The 18,192-nt window shown below is 40.3% G+C and overlaps 1 protein-coding gene across 49 annotated transcripts in view; it reads right to left on the reverse strand.

Moving 5' to 3' along the window:
• LOC118380369 (tumor protein 63-like) overlaps nucleotides 1-18,192 on the reverse strand; it is a 195,757-nt gene that overhangs the window by 134,427 nt on the left and 43,138 nt on the right. The window lies entirely within an intron of this gene.

An 18,192-nucleotide genomic window follows, 5' to 3' on the forward strand; every position in this document is an offset into this window, starting at 1 on the left:
TATTATTATCTATCCTGATGTCTAGTCTCTTTACCCTGCCTTCATGTTCATATCTACCTCAAATACCTTATTATTATCTATCCTGATGTCTAGTCACTTTACCCTGCCTTCATGTACATATCTACCTCAAAAACCTTATTATTATCTATCCTGATGTCTAGTCACTTTACCCTGCCTTCATGTACATATCTACCTCTAATACCTTATTATTATCTATCCTGATGTCTCTTTACCCTGCCTTCATGTTCATATCTACCTCTAATACCTTATTATTATCTATCCTGATGTCTAGTCACTTTACCCTGCCTTCATGTACATATCTACCTCTAATACCTTATTATTATCTATCCTGATGTCTAGTCACTTTACCCTGCCTTCATGTACATATCTACCTCTAATACCTTATTATTATCTATCCTGATGTCTCTTTACCCTGCCTTCATGTACATATCTACCTCTAATACCTTATTATTATCTATCCTGATGTCTCTTTACCCTGCCTTCATGTACATATCTACCTCTAATACCTTATTATTATCTATCCTGATGTCTAGTCTCTTTACCCTGCCTTCATGTACATATCTACCTCAAATACCTTATTATTATCTATCCTGATGTCTCTTTACCCTGCCTTCATGTACATATCTACCTCTAATACCTTATTATTATCTATCCTGATGTCTCTTTACCCTGCCTTCATGTACATATCTACCTCTAATACCTTATTATTATCTATCCTGATGTCTCTTTACCCTGCCTTCATGTACATATCTACCTCTAATACCTTATTATTATCTATCCTGATGTCTAGTCACTTTACCCTGCCTTCATGTACATATCTACCTCAAATACCTTATTATTATCTATCCTGATGTCTCTTTACCCTGCCTTCATGTACATATCTACCTCTAATACCTTATTATTATCTATCCTGATGTCTCTTTACCCTGCCTTCATGTACATATCTACCTCTAATACCTTATTATTATCTATCCTGATGTCTAGTCTCTTTACCCTGCCTTCATGTACATATCTACCTCTAATACCTTATTATTATCTATCCTGATGTCACTTTACCCTGCCTTCATGTACATATCTACCTCTAATACCTTATTATTATCTATCCTGATGTCTAGTCACTTTACCCTGCCTTCATGTACATATCTATCTCTAATACCTTATTATTATCTATCCTGATGACTAGTCACTTTACCCTGCCTTCATGTACATATCTACCCCAAGTACCTTATTATTATCTATCCTGATGTCTCTTTACCCTGCCTTCATGTACATATCTACCTCTAATACCTTATTATTATCTATCCTGATGTCTAGTCACTTTACCCTGCCTTTATGTACATATCTACCTCAAATACCTTATTATTATCTATCCTGATGTCTCTTTACCCTGCCTTCATGTACATATCTACCTCAAATACCTTATTATTATCTATCCTGATGTCTCTTTACCCTGCCTTCATGTACATATCTGATGTACATATAGGATCTGGTACTCCCTGTATATAGCTCCACATTGATCTGGTACGGGTACTTCCTGTATAAAGCTCCACATTGATCTGGTACTTCCTGTATATAGCTCCACATTGATCTGGTACTTCCTGTATATAGCTCCACATTGATCTGGTACTGGTACTCCCTGTATATAGCTCCACATTGATCTGGTACTCCCTGTATATAGCTCCACATTGATCTGGTACTTCCTGTATATAGCTCCACATTGATGTGGTATTTCCTGTATATAGCTCCACATTGATCTGGTACTTCCTGTATATAGCTCCACATTGATCTGGTACTCCCTGTATATAGCTCCACATTGATCTGGTACTGGTACTCCCTGTATATAGCTCCACATTGATCTGGTACTCCCTGTATATAGCTCCATATTGATCTGGTACTGGCACTCCCTGTATATAACTCCATATTGATCTGGTACTGGTACTTCCTGTATATAGCTCCACATTGATCTGGTACTCCCTGTATATAGCTCCATATTGATCTGGTACTTCCTGTATATAGCTCCATATTGATCTGGTACTGGTACTCCCTGTATATAGCTCCATATTGATCTGGTACTTCCTGTATATAGCTCCACATTGATCTGGTACTTCCTGTATATAGCTCCACATTGATCTGGTACTCCCTATATATAGCTCCACATTGATCTGGTACTTCCTGTATATAGCTCCACATTGATCTGGTACTTCCTGTATATAGCTCCATATTGATCTGGTACTTCCTGTATATAGCTCCACCTTGATCTGGTACTTCCTGTATATAGCTCCATATTGATGTGGTACTGGTACTCCCTGTATATAGCTCCACATTGATCTGGTACTCCCTGTATATAGCTCCACATTGATCTGGTACTCCCTGTATATAGCTCCACATTGATCTGGTACTGGTACTTCCTGTATATAGCTCCACATTGATCTGGTACTCCCTGTATATAGCTCCACATTGATCTGGTACTGGTACTTCCTGTATATAGCTCCACATTGATCTGGTACTGGTACTCCCTGTATATAGCTCCACATCCTGCTCTGGATAGTATCACTACTCTGGATAGTATCACTGCTCTGGATAGTATCACTACTAGTATCACTGCTCTGGATAGTATCACTACTCTGGCTAGTATCACTGCTCTGGATAGTATCACTGCTCTGGATAGTATCACTGCTCTGGATAGTATCACTACTCTGGATAGTATCACTGCTCTGGATAGTATCACTATTCTGGATAGTATCACTGCTCTGGATAGTATCACTGCTCTTGATAGTATCACTGCTCTTGATAGTATCACTGCTCTTGATAGTATCACTACTCTGGATAGTATCACTGCTCTGGATAGTATCACTACTAGTATCACTGCTCTGGATAGTATCATTACTAGTATCACTACTCTGGATAGTATCACTACTCTGGATAGTATCACTGCTCTGGATAGTATCACTATTCTGGATAGTATCACTGCTCTGGATAGTATCACTACTCTGGATAGTATCACTGCTCTGGATAGTATCACTACTCTGGATAGTATCACTACTCTGGATAGTATCACTGCTCTGGATAGTATCACTATTCTGGATAGTATCACTACTCTGGATAGTATCACTGCTCTGGATAGTATCACTACTCTGGATAGTATCACTGCTCTGGATAGTATCACTGCTCTGGATAGTATCACTGCTCTGGATAGTATCACTGCTCTGGATAGTATCACTACTCTGGATAGTATCACTACTCTGGATAGTATCACTGCTCTGGATAGTATCACTACTCTGGATAGTATCACTGCTCTGGATAGTATCACTACTCTGGATAGTATCACTACTAGTATCACTACTCTGGATAGTATCACTGCTCTGGATAGTATCACTACTCTGGGATAGTATCACTGCTCTGGATAGTATCACTATTCTGGATAGTATCACTGCTCTGGATAGTATCACTACTCTGGGATAGTATCACTGCTCTGGATAGTATCACTATTCTGGATAGTATCACTATTCTGGATAGTATCACTGCTCTGGATAGTATCACTATTCTGGATAGTATCACTACTCTGGATAGTATCACTACTCTAGATAGTATCACTACTCTGGATAGTATCACTGCTCTGGATAGTATCACTACTCTGGATAGTATCACTACTCTGGATAGTATCACTACTCTGGATAGTATCACTGCTCTAGATAGTATCACTACTAGTATCACTACTCTGGATAGTATCACTATTCTGGATAGTATCACTGCTAGTATCACTACTCTAGATAGTATCACTACTCTGGATAGTATCACTGCTCTGGATAGTATCACTACTCTGGATAGTATCACTATTCTGGATAGTATCACTACTCTGGATAGTATCACTATTCTGGATAGTATCACTGCTCTGGATAGTATCACTATTCTGGATAGTATCACTGCTCTGGATAGTATCACTATTCTGGATAGTATCACTGCTAGTATCACTACTCTAGATAGTATCACTACTCTGGATAGTATCACTACTCTGGATAGTATCACTACTCTGGATAGTATCACTATTCTGGATAGTATCACTGCTCTGGATAGTATCACTATTCTGGATAGTATCACTACTCTGGATAGTATCACTACTCTGGATAGTATCACTATTCTGGATAGTATCACTGCTCTGGATAGTATCACTATTCTGGATAGTATCACTACTCTGGATAGTATCACTACTCTAGATAGTATCACTACTCTGGATAGTATCACTGCTCTGGATAGTATCACTACTCTGGATAGTATCACTACTCTGGATAGTATCACTACTCTGGATAGTATCACTGCTCTGGATAGTATCACTACTAGTATCACTGCTCTGGATAGTATCACTACTCTGGATAGTATCACTACTAGTATCACTACTCTGGATAGTATCACTACTCTGGATAGTATCACTGCTCTGGATAGTATCACTGCTCTGGATAGTATCACTACTCTGGATAGTATCACTACTCTGGATAGTATCACTACTCTGGATAGTATCACTGCTCTGGATAGTATCACTATTCTGGATAGTATCACTGCTCTGGATAGTATCACTATTCTGGATAGTATCACTGCTCTGGATAGTATCACTACTCTGGATAGTATCACTGCTCTGGATAGTATCACTACTCTGGATAGTATCACTGCTCTGGATAGTATCACTATTCTGGATAGTATCACTGCTAGTATCACTACTCTAGATAGTATCACTACTCTGGATAGTATCACTACTCTGGATAGTATCACTACTCTGGATAGTATCACTATTCTGGATAGTATCACTGCTCTGGATAGTATCACTATTCTGGATAGTATCACTACTCTGGATAGTATCACTACTCTGGATAGTATCACTATTCTGGATAGTATCACTGCTCTGGATAGTATCACTACTCTGGATAGTATCACTACTCTGGATAGTATCACTACTCTGGATAGTATCACTACTCTGGATAGTATCACTGCTAGTATCACTACTCTAGATAGTATCACTACTCTGGATAGTATCACTGCTCTGGATAGTATCACTACTCTGGATAGTATCACTACTCTGGATAGTATCACTACTCTGGATAGTATCACTACTCTGGATAGTATCACTACTAGTATCACTACTCTAGATAGTATCACTGCTCTGGATAGTATCACTACTAGTATCACTACTCTGGATAGTATCACTACTAGTATCACTGCTCTGGATAGTATCACTACTCTGGATAGTATCACTACTCTGGATAGTATCACTGCTCTGGATAGTATCACTACTCTGGATAGTATCACTACTCTGGATAGTATCACTGCTCTGGATAGTATCACTACTAGTATCACTGCCCTGGATAGTATCACTACTCTGGATAGTATCACTACTCTGGATAGTATCACTGCTCTGGATAGTATCACTACTCTGGATAGTATCACTACTCTGGATAGTATCACTACTCTGGATAGTATCACTACTCTGGATAGTATCACTACTCTGGATAGTATCACTGCTCTGGATAGTATCACTACTCTGGATAGTATCACTGCTCTGGATAGTATCACTGCTCTGGATAGTATCACTACTCTGGATAGTATCACTGCTCTGGATAGTATCACTACTCTGGATAGTATCACTACTAGTATCACTACTCTGGATAGTATCACTACTCTGGATAGTATCACTACTCTGGATAGTATCACTGCCCTGGATAGTATCACTACTCTGGATAGTATCACTGCTCTGGATAGTATCACTACTCTGGATAGTATCACTACTAGTATCACTACTCTGGATAGTATCACTACTAGTATCACTACTCTGGATTGTATCACTGCTCTGGATAGTATCACTACTCTGGATAGTATCACTACTCTGGATAGTATCACTACTCTGGATAGTATCACTGCTCTGGATAGTATCACTACTCTGGATAGTATCAATACTCTGGATAGTATCACTGCTCTGGATAGTATCACTACTCTGGATAGTATCACTACTCTGGATAGTATCACTGCTCTGGATAGTATAACTACTCTGGATAGTATCACTACTCTGGATAGTATCACTGCTCTGGATAGTATCACTGCTCTGGATAGTATCACTACTCTGGATAGTATCACTGCTCTGGATAGTATCACTACTCTGGATAGTATCACTGCTAGTATCACTGCTCTGGATAGTATCACTACTCTGGATAGTATCACTACTCTGGATAGTATCACTGCTAGTATCACTACTCTGGATAGTATCACTGCTCTGGATAGTATCACTACTCTGGATAGTATCACTGCTAGTATCACTACTCTGGATAGTATCACTACTCTGGATAGTATCACTACTAGTATCACTACTCTGGATAGTATCACTGCTCTGGATAGTATCACTACTCTGGATAGTATCACTACTAGTATCACTACTCTGGATAGTATCACTACTAGTATCACTGCCCTGGATAGTATCACTACTCTGGATAGTATCACTACTCTGGATAGTATCACTGCTCTGGATAGTATCACTACTCTGGATAGTATCACTACTCTGGATAGTATCACTGCTCTGGATAGTATCACTACTAGTATCACTGCCCTGGATAGTATCACTACTCTGGATAGTATCAATACTCTGGATAGTATCACTGCTCTGGATAGTATCACTACTCTGGATAGTATCACTACTCTGGATAGTATCACTGCTCTGGATAGTATAACTACTCTGGATAGTATCACTACTCTGGATAGTATCACTGCTCTGGATAGTATCACTGCTCTGGATAGTATCACTACTCTGGATAGTATCACTGCTCTGGATAGTATCACTGCTCTGGATAGTATCACTGCTAGTATCACTGCTCTGGATAGTATCACTACTCTGGATAGTATCACTACTCTGGATAGTATCACTGCTAGTATCACTGCTCTGGATAGTATCACTACTCTGGATAGTATCACTACTCTGGATAGTATCACTGCTAGTATCACTACTCTGGATAGTATCACTGCTCTGGATAGTATCACTACTAGTATCACTACTCTGGATAGTATCACTGCTCTGGATAGTATCACTACTCTGGATAGTATCACTACTAGTATCACTACTCTGGATAGTATCACTACTAGTATCACTGCCCTGGATAGTATCACTACTCTGGATAGTATCACTACTCTGGATAGTATCACTGCTCTGGATAGTATCACTACTCTGGATAGTATCACTACTCTGGATAGTATCACTGCTCTGGATAGTATCACTACTAGTATCACTGCCCTGGATAGTATCACTACTCTGGATAGTATCACTACTCTGGATAGTATCACTGCTCTGGATAGTATCACTACTAGTATCACTACCCTGGATAGTATCACTACTCTGGATAGTATCACTACTCTGGATAGTATCACTACTCTGGATAGTATCACTGCTCTGGATAGTATCACTACTCTGGATAGTATCACTACTCTGGATAGTATCACTGCTCTGGATAGTATCACTGCTCTGGATAGTATCACTACTCTGGATAGTATCACTGCTCTGGATAGTATCACTGCTCTGGATAGTATCACTACTAGTATCACTACTCTGGATAGTATCACTACTAGTATCACTACTCTGGATAGTATCACTACTCTGGATAGTATCACTACTCTGGATAGTATCACTGCTCTGGATAGTATCACTACTCTGGATAGTATCACTACTCTGGATAGTATCACTGCTCTGGATAGTATCACTACTCTGGATAGTATCACTACTCTGGATAGTATCACTGCTCTGGATAGTATCACTACTCTGGATAGTATCACTACTCTGGATAGTATCACTGCTCTGGATAGTATCACTGCTCTGGATAGTATCACTACTCTGGATAGTATCACTGCTAGTATCACTGCTCTGGATAGTATCACTACTCTGGATAGTATCACTACTCTGGATAGTATCACTGCTAGTATCACTGCTCTGGATAGTATCACTACTCTGGATAGTATCACTACTCTGGATAGTATCACTGCTCTGGATAGTATCACTGCTCTGGATAGTATCACTACTCTGGATAGTATCACTGCTAGTATCACTGCTCTGGATAGTATCACTACTCTGGATAGTATCACTGCTAGTATCACTGCTCTGGATAGTATCACTACTCTGGATAGTATCACTACTCTGGATAGTATCACTGCTAGTATCACTACTCTGGATAGTATCACTACTCTGGATAGTATCACTACTCTGGATAGTATCACTGCTCTGGATAGTATCACTACTAGTATCACTGCTCTGGATAGTATCACTACTAGTATCACTACTCTGGATAGTATCACTGCTCTGGATAGTATCACTGCTCTGGATAGTATCACTACTAGTATCACTACTCTGGATAGTATCACTACTAGTATCACTACTCTGGATAGTATCACTGCTCTGGATAGTATCACTGCTCTGGATAGTATCACTACTAGTATCACTACTCTAGATAGTATCACTACTAGTATCACTGCTCTGGATAGTATCACTACTCTGGATAGTATCACTACTAGTATCACTGCTCTGGATAGTATCACTACTAGTATCACTACTCTGGATAGTATCACTGCTCTGGATAGTATCACTACTCTGGATAGTATCACTACTCTGGATAGTATCACTACTAGTATCACTACTCTGGATAGTATCACTACTAGTATCACTACTCTGGATAGTATCACTACTCTGGATAGTATCACTACTCTGGATAGTATCACTACTCTGGATAGTATCACTACTCTGGATAGTATCACTACTCTGGATAGTATCACTGCTCTGGATAGTATCACTACTCTGGATAGTATCACTACTCTGGATAGTATCACTGCTCTGGATAGTATCACTACTCTGGATAGTATCACTACTCTGGATAGTATCACTGCTCTGGATAGTATCACTGCTCTGGATAGTATCACTACTCTGGATAGTATCACTGCTAGTATCACTGCTCTGGATAGTATCACTACTCTGGATAGTATCACTACTCTGGATAGTATCACTGCTAGTATCACTGCTCTGGATAGTATCACTACTCTGGATAGTATCACTACTCTGGATAGTATCACTGCTCTGGATAGTATCACTGCTCTGGATAGTATCACTACTCTGGATAGTATCACTGCTAGTATCACTGCTCTGGATAGTATCACTACTCTGGATAGTATCACTGCTAGTATCACTGCTCTGGATAGTATCACTACTCTGGATAGTATCACTACTCTGGATAGTATCACTGCTAGTATCACTACTCTGGATAGTATCACTACTCTGGATAGTATCACTACTCTGGATAGTATCACTGCTCTGGATAGTATCACTACTAGTATCACTGCTCTGGATAGTATCACTACTAGTATCACTACTCTGGATAGTATCACTGCTCTGGATAGTATCACTGCTCTGGATAGTATCACTACTAGTATCACTACTCTGGATAGTATCACTACTAGTATCACTACTCTGGATAGTATCACTGCTCTGGATAGTATCACTGCTCTGGATAGTATCACTACTAGTATCACTACTCTAGATAGTATCACTACTAGTATCACTGCTCTGGATAGTATCACTACTCTGGATAGTATCACTACTAGTATTACTGCTCTGGATAGTATCACTACTAGTAATACTACTCTGGATAGTATCACTACTAGTATCACTGCTCTGGATAGTATCACTACTAGTATCACTACTAGTATCACTACTCTGGATAGTATCACTACCAGTATCACTACTAGTATCACTGCTCTGGATAGTATCACTACTAGTATCACTACTCTGGATAGTATCATTACTAGTATCACTACTAGTATCACTGCTCTGGATAGTATCACTGCTCTGGATAGTATCACTACTCTGGATAGTATCACTACTCTGGATAGTATCACTGCTAGTATCACTACTCTGGATAGTATCACTACTCTGGATAGTATCACTACTCTGGATAGTATCACTGCTCTGCATAGTATCACTACTAGTATCACTGCTCTGGATAGTATCACTACTAGTATCACTACTCTGGATAGTATCACTGCTCTGGATAGTATCACTGCTCTGGATAGTATCACTACTAGTATCACTACTCTGGATAGTATCACTACTAGTATCACTACTCTGGATAGTATCACTGCTCTGGATAGTATCACTGCTCTGGATAGTATCACTACTAGTATCACTACTCTAGATAGTATCACTACTAGTATCACTGCTCTGGATAGTATCACTACTCTGGATAGTATCACTACTAGTATTACTGCTCTGGATAGTATCACTACTAGTAATACTACTCTGGATAGTATCACTACTAGTATCACTGCTCTGGATAGTATCACTACTAGTATCACTACTCTGGATAGTATCACTACTAGTATCACTACTAGTATCACTACTCTGGATAGTATCATTACTAGTATCACTACTAGTATCACTGCTCTGGATAGTATCACTACTAGTATCACTACTCTGGATAGTATCATTACTAGTATCACTGCTAGTATCACTGCTCTGGATAGTATCACTGCTCTGGATAGTATCACTACTAGTATCACTGCTAGTATCACTGCTCTGGATAGTATCACTGCTCTGGATAGTATCACTACTAGTATCACTACTCTGGATAGTATCATTACTAGTATCACTGCTAGTATCACTGCTCTGGATAGTATCACTGCTCTGGATAGTATCACTACTAGTATCACTGCTAGTATCACTGCTCTGGATAGTATCACTGCTCTGGATAGTATCACTACTAGTATCACTACTCTGGATAGTATCACTACTCTGGATAGTATCACTACTCTGGATAGTATCACTACTCTGGATAGTATCACTACTCTGGATAGTATCACTACTAGTATCACTACTCTGGATAGTATCACTACTCTGGATAGTATCACTACTCTGGATAGTATCACTACTCTGGATAGTATCACTACTAGTATCACTACTCTGGATAGTATCACTACTCTGGATAGTATCACTACTCTGGATAGTATCACTACTCTGGATAGTATCACTACTCTGGATAGTATCACTACTCTGGATAGTATCACTACTCTGGATAGTATCACTACTCTGGATAGTATCACTACTCTGGATAGTATCACTACTCTGGATAGTATCACTACTCTGGATAGTATCACTGCTCTGGATAGTATCACTACTCTGGATAGTATCACTACTCTGGATAGTATCACTGCTCTGGATAGTATCACTACTCTGGATAGTATCACTGCTCTGGATAGTATCACTACTCTGGATAGTATCACTACTCTGGATAGTATCACTGCTCTGGATAGTATCACTACTCTGGATAGTATCACTACTAGTATCACTACTCTGGATAGTATCACTACTCTGGATAGTATCACTACTCTGGATAGTATCACTGCCCTGGATAGTATCACTACTCTGGATAGTATCACAGCTCTGGATAGTATCACTACTCTGGATAGTATCACTACTAGTATCACTACTCTGGATAGTATCACTACTAGTATCACTACTCTGGATAGTATCACTGCTCTGGATAGTATCACTGCTCTGGATAGTATCACTACTCTGGATAGTATCACTGCTCTGGATAGTATCACTACTCTGGATAGTATCACTGCTCTGGATAGTATCACTACTCTGGATAGTATCACTACTCTGGATAGTATCACTGCTCTGGATAGTATCACTACTCTGGATAGTATCACTACTCTGGATAGTATCACTGCTCTGGATAGTATCACTACTCTGGATAGTATCACTGCTAGTATCACTGCTCTGGATAGTATCACTACTCTGGATAGTATCACTACTCTGGATAGTATCACTGCTAGTATCACTGCTCTGGATAGTATCACTACTCTGGATAGTATCACTACTCTGGATAGTATCACTGCTAGTATCACTACTCTGGATAGTATCACTACTCTGGATAGTATCACTACTCTGGATAGTATCACTGCTCTGGATAGTATCACTACTCTGGATAGTATCACTACTAGTATCACTACTCTGGATAGTATCACTACTAGTATCACTGCCCTGGATAGTATCACTACTCTGGATAGTATCACTACTCTGGATAGTATCACTGCTCTGGATAGTATCACTACTCTGGATAGTATCACTACTCTGGATAGTATCACTGCTCTGGATAGTATCACTACTAGTATCACTGCCCTGGATAGTATCACTACTCTGGATAGTATCACTACTCTGGATAGTATCACTGCTCTGGATAGTATCACTACTAGTATCACTACTCTGGATAGTATCACTACTCTGGATAGTATCACTACTCTGGATAGTATCACTGCTCTGGATAGTATCACTACTCTGGATAGTATCACTACTCTGGATAGTATCACTGCTCTGGATAGTATCACTGCTCTGGATAGTATCACTACTCTGGATAGTATCACTGCTCTGGATAGTATCACTACTCTGGATAGTATCACTACTAGTATCACTACTCTGGATAGTATCACTACTAGTATCACTACTCTGGATAGTATCACTACTCTGGATAGTATCACTACTCTGGATAGTATCACTGCTCTGGATAGTATCACTACTCTGGATAGTATCACTACTCTGGATAGTATCACTGCTCTGGATAGTATCACTACTCTGGATAGTATCACTACTCTGGATAGTATCACTACTCTGGATAGTATCACTACTAGTATCACTACTCTGGATAGTATCACTGCTCTGGATAGTATCACTACTCTGGATAGTATCACTGCTAGTATCACTGCTCTGGATAGTATCACTACTCTGGATAGTATCACTACTCTGGATAGTATCACTGCTAGTATCACTGCTCTGGATAGTATCACTACTCTGGATAGTATCACTACTCTGGATAGTATCACTGCTCTGGATAGTATCACTGCTCTAGATAGTATCACTACTCTGGATAGTATCACTGCTAGTATCACTGCTCTGGATAGTATCACTACTCTGGATAGTATCACTACTCTGGATAGTATCACTGCTAGTATCACTGCTCTGGATAGTATCACTGCTCTGGATAGTATCACTACTAGTATCACTACTCTGGATAGTATCACTACTAGTATCACTACTCTGGATAGAATCACTACTCTGGATAGTATCACTGCTCTGGATAGTATCACTACTAGTATCACTACTCTGGATAGTATCACTGCTCTGGATAGTATCACTGCTCTGGATAGTATCACTACTAGTATCACTACTCTGGATAGTATCACTGCTCTGGATAGTATCACTGCTCTGGATAGTATCACTACTAGTATCACTACTCTGGATAGTATCACTGCTCTGGATAGTATCACTGCTCTGGATAGTATCACTACTAGTATCACTGCTCTGGATAGTATCACTGCTCTGGATAGTATCACTACTCTAGATAGTATCACTACTCTGGATAGTATCACTACTCTAGATAGTATCACTACTAGTATCACTACTCTGGATAGTATCACTACTCTAGATAGTATCACTACTCTGAATAGTATCACTACTCTAGATAGTATCACTACTAGTATCACTACTAGTATCACTACTAGTATCACTACTAGTATCACTGCTCTGGATAGTATCACTACTCTAGATAGTATCACTACTCTGGATAGTATCACTACTCTAGATAGTATCACTACTCTGGATAGTATCACTACTCTAGATAGTATCACTACTAGTATCACTACTCTGGATAGTATCACTACTCTAGATAGTATCACTACTCTGAATAGTATCACTACTCTAGATAGTATCACTACTAGTATCACTACTAGTATCACTACTAGTATCACTACTAGTATCACTGCTCTGGATAGTATCACTACTCTAGATAGTATCACTACTCTGGATAGTATCACTACTCTAGATAGTATCACTACTAGTATCACTACTCTAGATAGTATCAATACTAGTATCACTACTCTGGATAGTATCACTACTCTGGATAGTATCACTACTCTGGATAGTATCACTGCTCTGGATAGTATCACTACTCTGGATAGTATCACTACTCTGGATAGTATCACTGCTCTGGATAGTATCACTACTCTGGATAGTATCACTACTCTGGATAGTATCACTGCTCTGGATAGTATCACCACTCTAGATAGTATCACTGCTCTGGATAGTATCACCACTCTAGATAGTATCACTACTCTGGATAGTATCACTACTCTAGATAGTATCACTACTAGTATCACTACTCTAGATAGTATCAATACTAGTATCACTACTCTGGATAGTATCACTACTCTGGATAGTATCACTACTCTGGATAGTATCACTGCCCTGGATAGTATCACTACTCTGGATAGTATCACTACTCTGGATAGTATCACTGCTCTGGATAGTATCACTGCTCTGGATAGTATCACTATTCTGGATAGTATCACTACTAGTATCACTACTCTGGATAGTATCACTACTCTGGATAGTATCACTGCCCTGGATAGTATCACTACTCTGGATAGTACCACTACTCTGGATAGTATCACTACTCTGGATAGTATCACTACTCTGGATAGTATCACTACTAGTATCACTGCTCTGGATAGTATCACTACTAGTATCACTACTCTGGATAGTATCACTACTCTGGATAGTATCACTACTCTGGATAGTATCACTACTAGTATCACTACTCTAGATAGTATCACTACTCTTGATAGTATCACTACTAGTATCACTACTCTGGATAGTATCACTACTCTGGATAGTATCACTACTCTGGATAGTATCACTACTCTGGATAGTATCACTGCTCTGGATAGTATCACTACTCTAGATAGTATCACTACTCTGGATAGTATCACTACTAGTAGGCTTGTTTTCGAATTGCTGTGCGTTTGTTGCCAACCTATTTTGCTACCTGACAACTTTACGGGTTTCACTTTTTAATTACCGTTCATATATTTATTTTTTCCTCAACTTTTTCACTCCGGACGCTTTATCTGGACACGATTCGTCAGGACCTCCAACAGCCGAAGCTAAGTAGTAACATTAACATGATGCCTTCTAATTGCAGCCGCTGTGCTCGCCTTACGGCGAGGATAGCTGTACTGCAAGCCCAGCTTCAGACGCAATCGTTAGGTAAGGGTAATTTCAGTGTAGGAAAGGATGAAACAGCGTCTGTGCCACCAGTAAGTGCAGATAGTAGTATAAATCCCCTGGCACAGTCCCCGCAGCCGGACAACTTTCTCACGGTTTCTGGAAGGAAATGCTGTAGGAACGCTCAACCGGTGTCGCTCATTCAGCAGACAGAAACTTTCAACCGGTTTTCCCCATTAAGCAGCGGGTCGGTGTCAGAGGCCGAGTCTTCTCTGGTCTCTACTCCTCCCGTTACGGGGTCTGAGACGCCGAAGCTTCCCACCATTAGCTCTGACAAATTGAAAACTCTAGTCATTGGCGACTCCATTACCCGCAGTATTAGACTTAAAGCGAATCATCCAGCGATCATACACTGTTTACCCGGGGCAGGGCTACCGACGTTAAGGCTAATCTGAAGATGGTGCTGGCTAAAGCTAAAACTGGCGAGTGTAGAGAGTATAGAGATATTGTTATCCACGTCGGCACCAACGATGTTAGGATGAAACAGTCAGAGATCACCAAGCGCAACATAGCTTCTGCGTGCATATCAGCTAGAAAGATGTGTCGGCATCGAGTAATTGTCTCTGGCCCCTCCCAGTTAGGGGAGTGATGAGCTCTACAGCAGAGTCTCACAACTCAATCGCTGGTTGAAAACTGTTTTCTGCCCCTCCCAAAAGATAGAATTTGTAGATAATTGGCCCTCTTTCTGGGACTCACCCACAAACAGGACCAAGCCTGACCTGCTGAGGAGTGACGGACTCCATCCTAGCTGGAGGGGTGCTCTCATCTTATCTGCCAACATAGACAGGGCTCTAACTCCTCTAGCTCCACAATGAAATAGGGTGCAGGCCAGGCAGCAGGCTATTAGCCAGCCTGCCAGCATAGTGGAGTCTGCCACTAGCATAGTCAGTGTAGTCAGCTCAGCTATCACCATTGAGACCGTGTCTGTGCCTCGACCTAGGTTGGGCAAAACTAAACATGGCGGTGTTCGCCTTAGCAATCTCACTAGGATAAAGACCACCTCCATTCCTGTCATTACTGAAAGAGATCATGATACCTCACATCTCAAAATAGGGCTACTTAATGTTAGATCCCTTACTTCAAAGGCAATTATAGTCAATGAACTAATCACTGATCATAATCTTGATGTGATTGGCCTGACTGAAACATGGCTTAAGCCTGATGAATTTACTGTGTTAAATGAGGCCTCACCTCCTGGCTACACTAGTGACCATATCCCCGTGCATCCCGCAAAGGCGGAGGTGTTGCTAACATTTACGATAGCAAATTTCAATTTACAAAAAAAAAAAATGACGTTTTTCGTCTTTTGAGCTTCTAGTCATGAAATCTATGCAGCCTACTCAATCACTTTTTATAGCTACTGTTTACAGGCCTCCTGGGCCATATACAGCGTTTCTCACTGAGTTCCCTGAATTCCTATCAGACCTTGTAGTCATTGCAGATAATATTCTAATCTTTGGTGACTTTAATATTCACATGGAAAAGTCCACAGACCCACTCCAAAAGGCTTTTGGAGCCATCATCGACTCAGTGGGTTTTGTCCAACATGTCTCTGGACCCACTCACTGTCACAGTCATACGCTGGACCTAGTTTTGTCCCATGGAATAAATGTTGTGGATCTTAATGTTTTTCCTCATAATCCTGGACTATCGGACCACCATTTTATTACGTTTGCAATTGCAACAAATAATCTGCTCAGACCCCAACCAAGGAACATCAAAAGTCGTGCTATAAATTCACAGACAACACAAAGATTCCTTGATGCCCTTCCAGACTCCCTCTGCCTACCCAAGGACGCCAGAGGACAAAAATCTGTTAACCACCTAACTGAGGATCTCAATTTAACCTTGCGCAATACCCTAGATGCAGTTGCACCCCTAAAAACTAAAAAAATGTCTCATAAGAAACTAGCTCCCTGGTACACAGAAAATACCCGAGCTCTGAAGCAAGCTTCCAGAAAATTGGAACGGAAATGGCGCCACACCAAACTGGAAGTCTTCCGACTAGCTTGGAAGGACGGTACCGTGCAGTACCGAAGAGCCCTTACTGCTGCTCGATCGTCCTATTTTTCTAACTTAATTGAGGAAAATAAGAACAATCCGAAATTCCTTTTGATACTGTGGCAAAGCTAACTAAAAAGCAGCATTCCCCAAGAGAGGATGACTTTCACTTTAGCAGTGATAAATTCATGAACTTCTTTGAGGAAAAGATTATGATTATTAGAAAGCAAATTACGGACTCCTCTTTAAACCTGCGTATTCCTCCAAACCTCAGTTGTCCTGAGTCTGCACAACTCTGCCAGGACCTAGGATCAAGAGAGACGCTCAAGTGTTTTAGTACTATATCTCTTGACACAATGATGAAAATAATCATGGCCTCTAAACCTTCAAGCTGTATACTGGACCCTATTCCAACTAAACTACTGAAAGAGCTGCTTCCTGTGCTTGGCCCTCCTATGTTGAACATAATAAACGGCTCTCTATCCACTGGATGTGTACCAAACTCACTAAAAGTGGCAGTAATAAAGCCTCTCTTGAAAAAGCCAAACCTTGACCCAGAAAATATAAAAAACTATCGGCCTATATCGAATCTTCCATTCCTCTCAAAGATTTTAGAGAAGGCTGTTGCGCAGCAACTCACTGCCTTCCTGAAGACAAACAATGTATACGAAATGCTTCAGTCTGGTTTTAGACCCCATCATAGCACTGAGACGGCACTTGTGAAGGTGGTAAATGACATTTTAATGGCATCGGACCGAGGCTCTGCATCTGTCCTCGTGCTCCTAGACCTTAGTGCTGCTTTTGATACCATCGATCACCACATTCTTTTGGAGAGATTGGAAACCCAAATTGGTCTACACGGACAAGTTCTGGCCTGGTTTAGATCTTATCTGTCGGAAAGATATCAGTTTGTCTCTGTGAATGGTTTGTCCTCTGACAAATCAACTGTACATTTCGGTGTTCCTCAAGGTTCTGTTTTAGGACCACTATTGTTTTCACTATATATTTTACCTCTTGGGGATGTTATTCGAAAACATAATGTA

This window comes from Oncorhynchus keta, chromosome 1, assembly GCF_023373465.1.
Source record: "Oncorhynchus keta strain PuntledgeMale-10-30-2019 chromosome 1, Oket_V2, whole genome shotgun sequence".
Classification (NCBI taxonomy): Eukaryota; Metazoa; Chordata; class Actinopteri; order Salmoniformes; family Salmonidae; genus Oncorhynchus; species Oncorhynchus keta.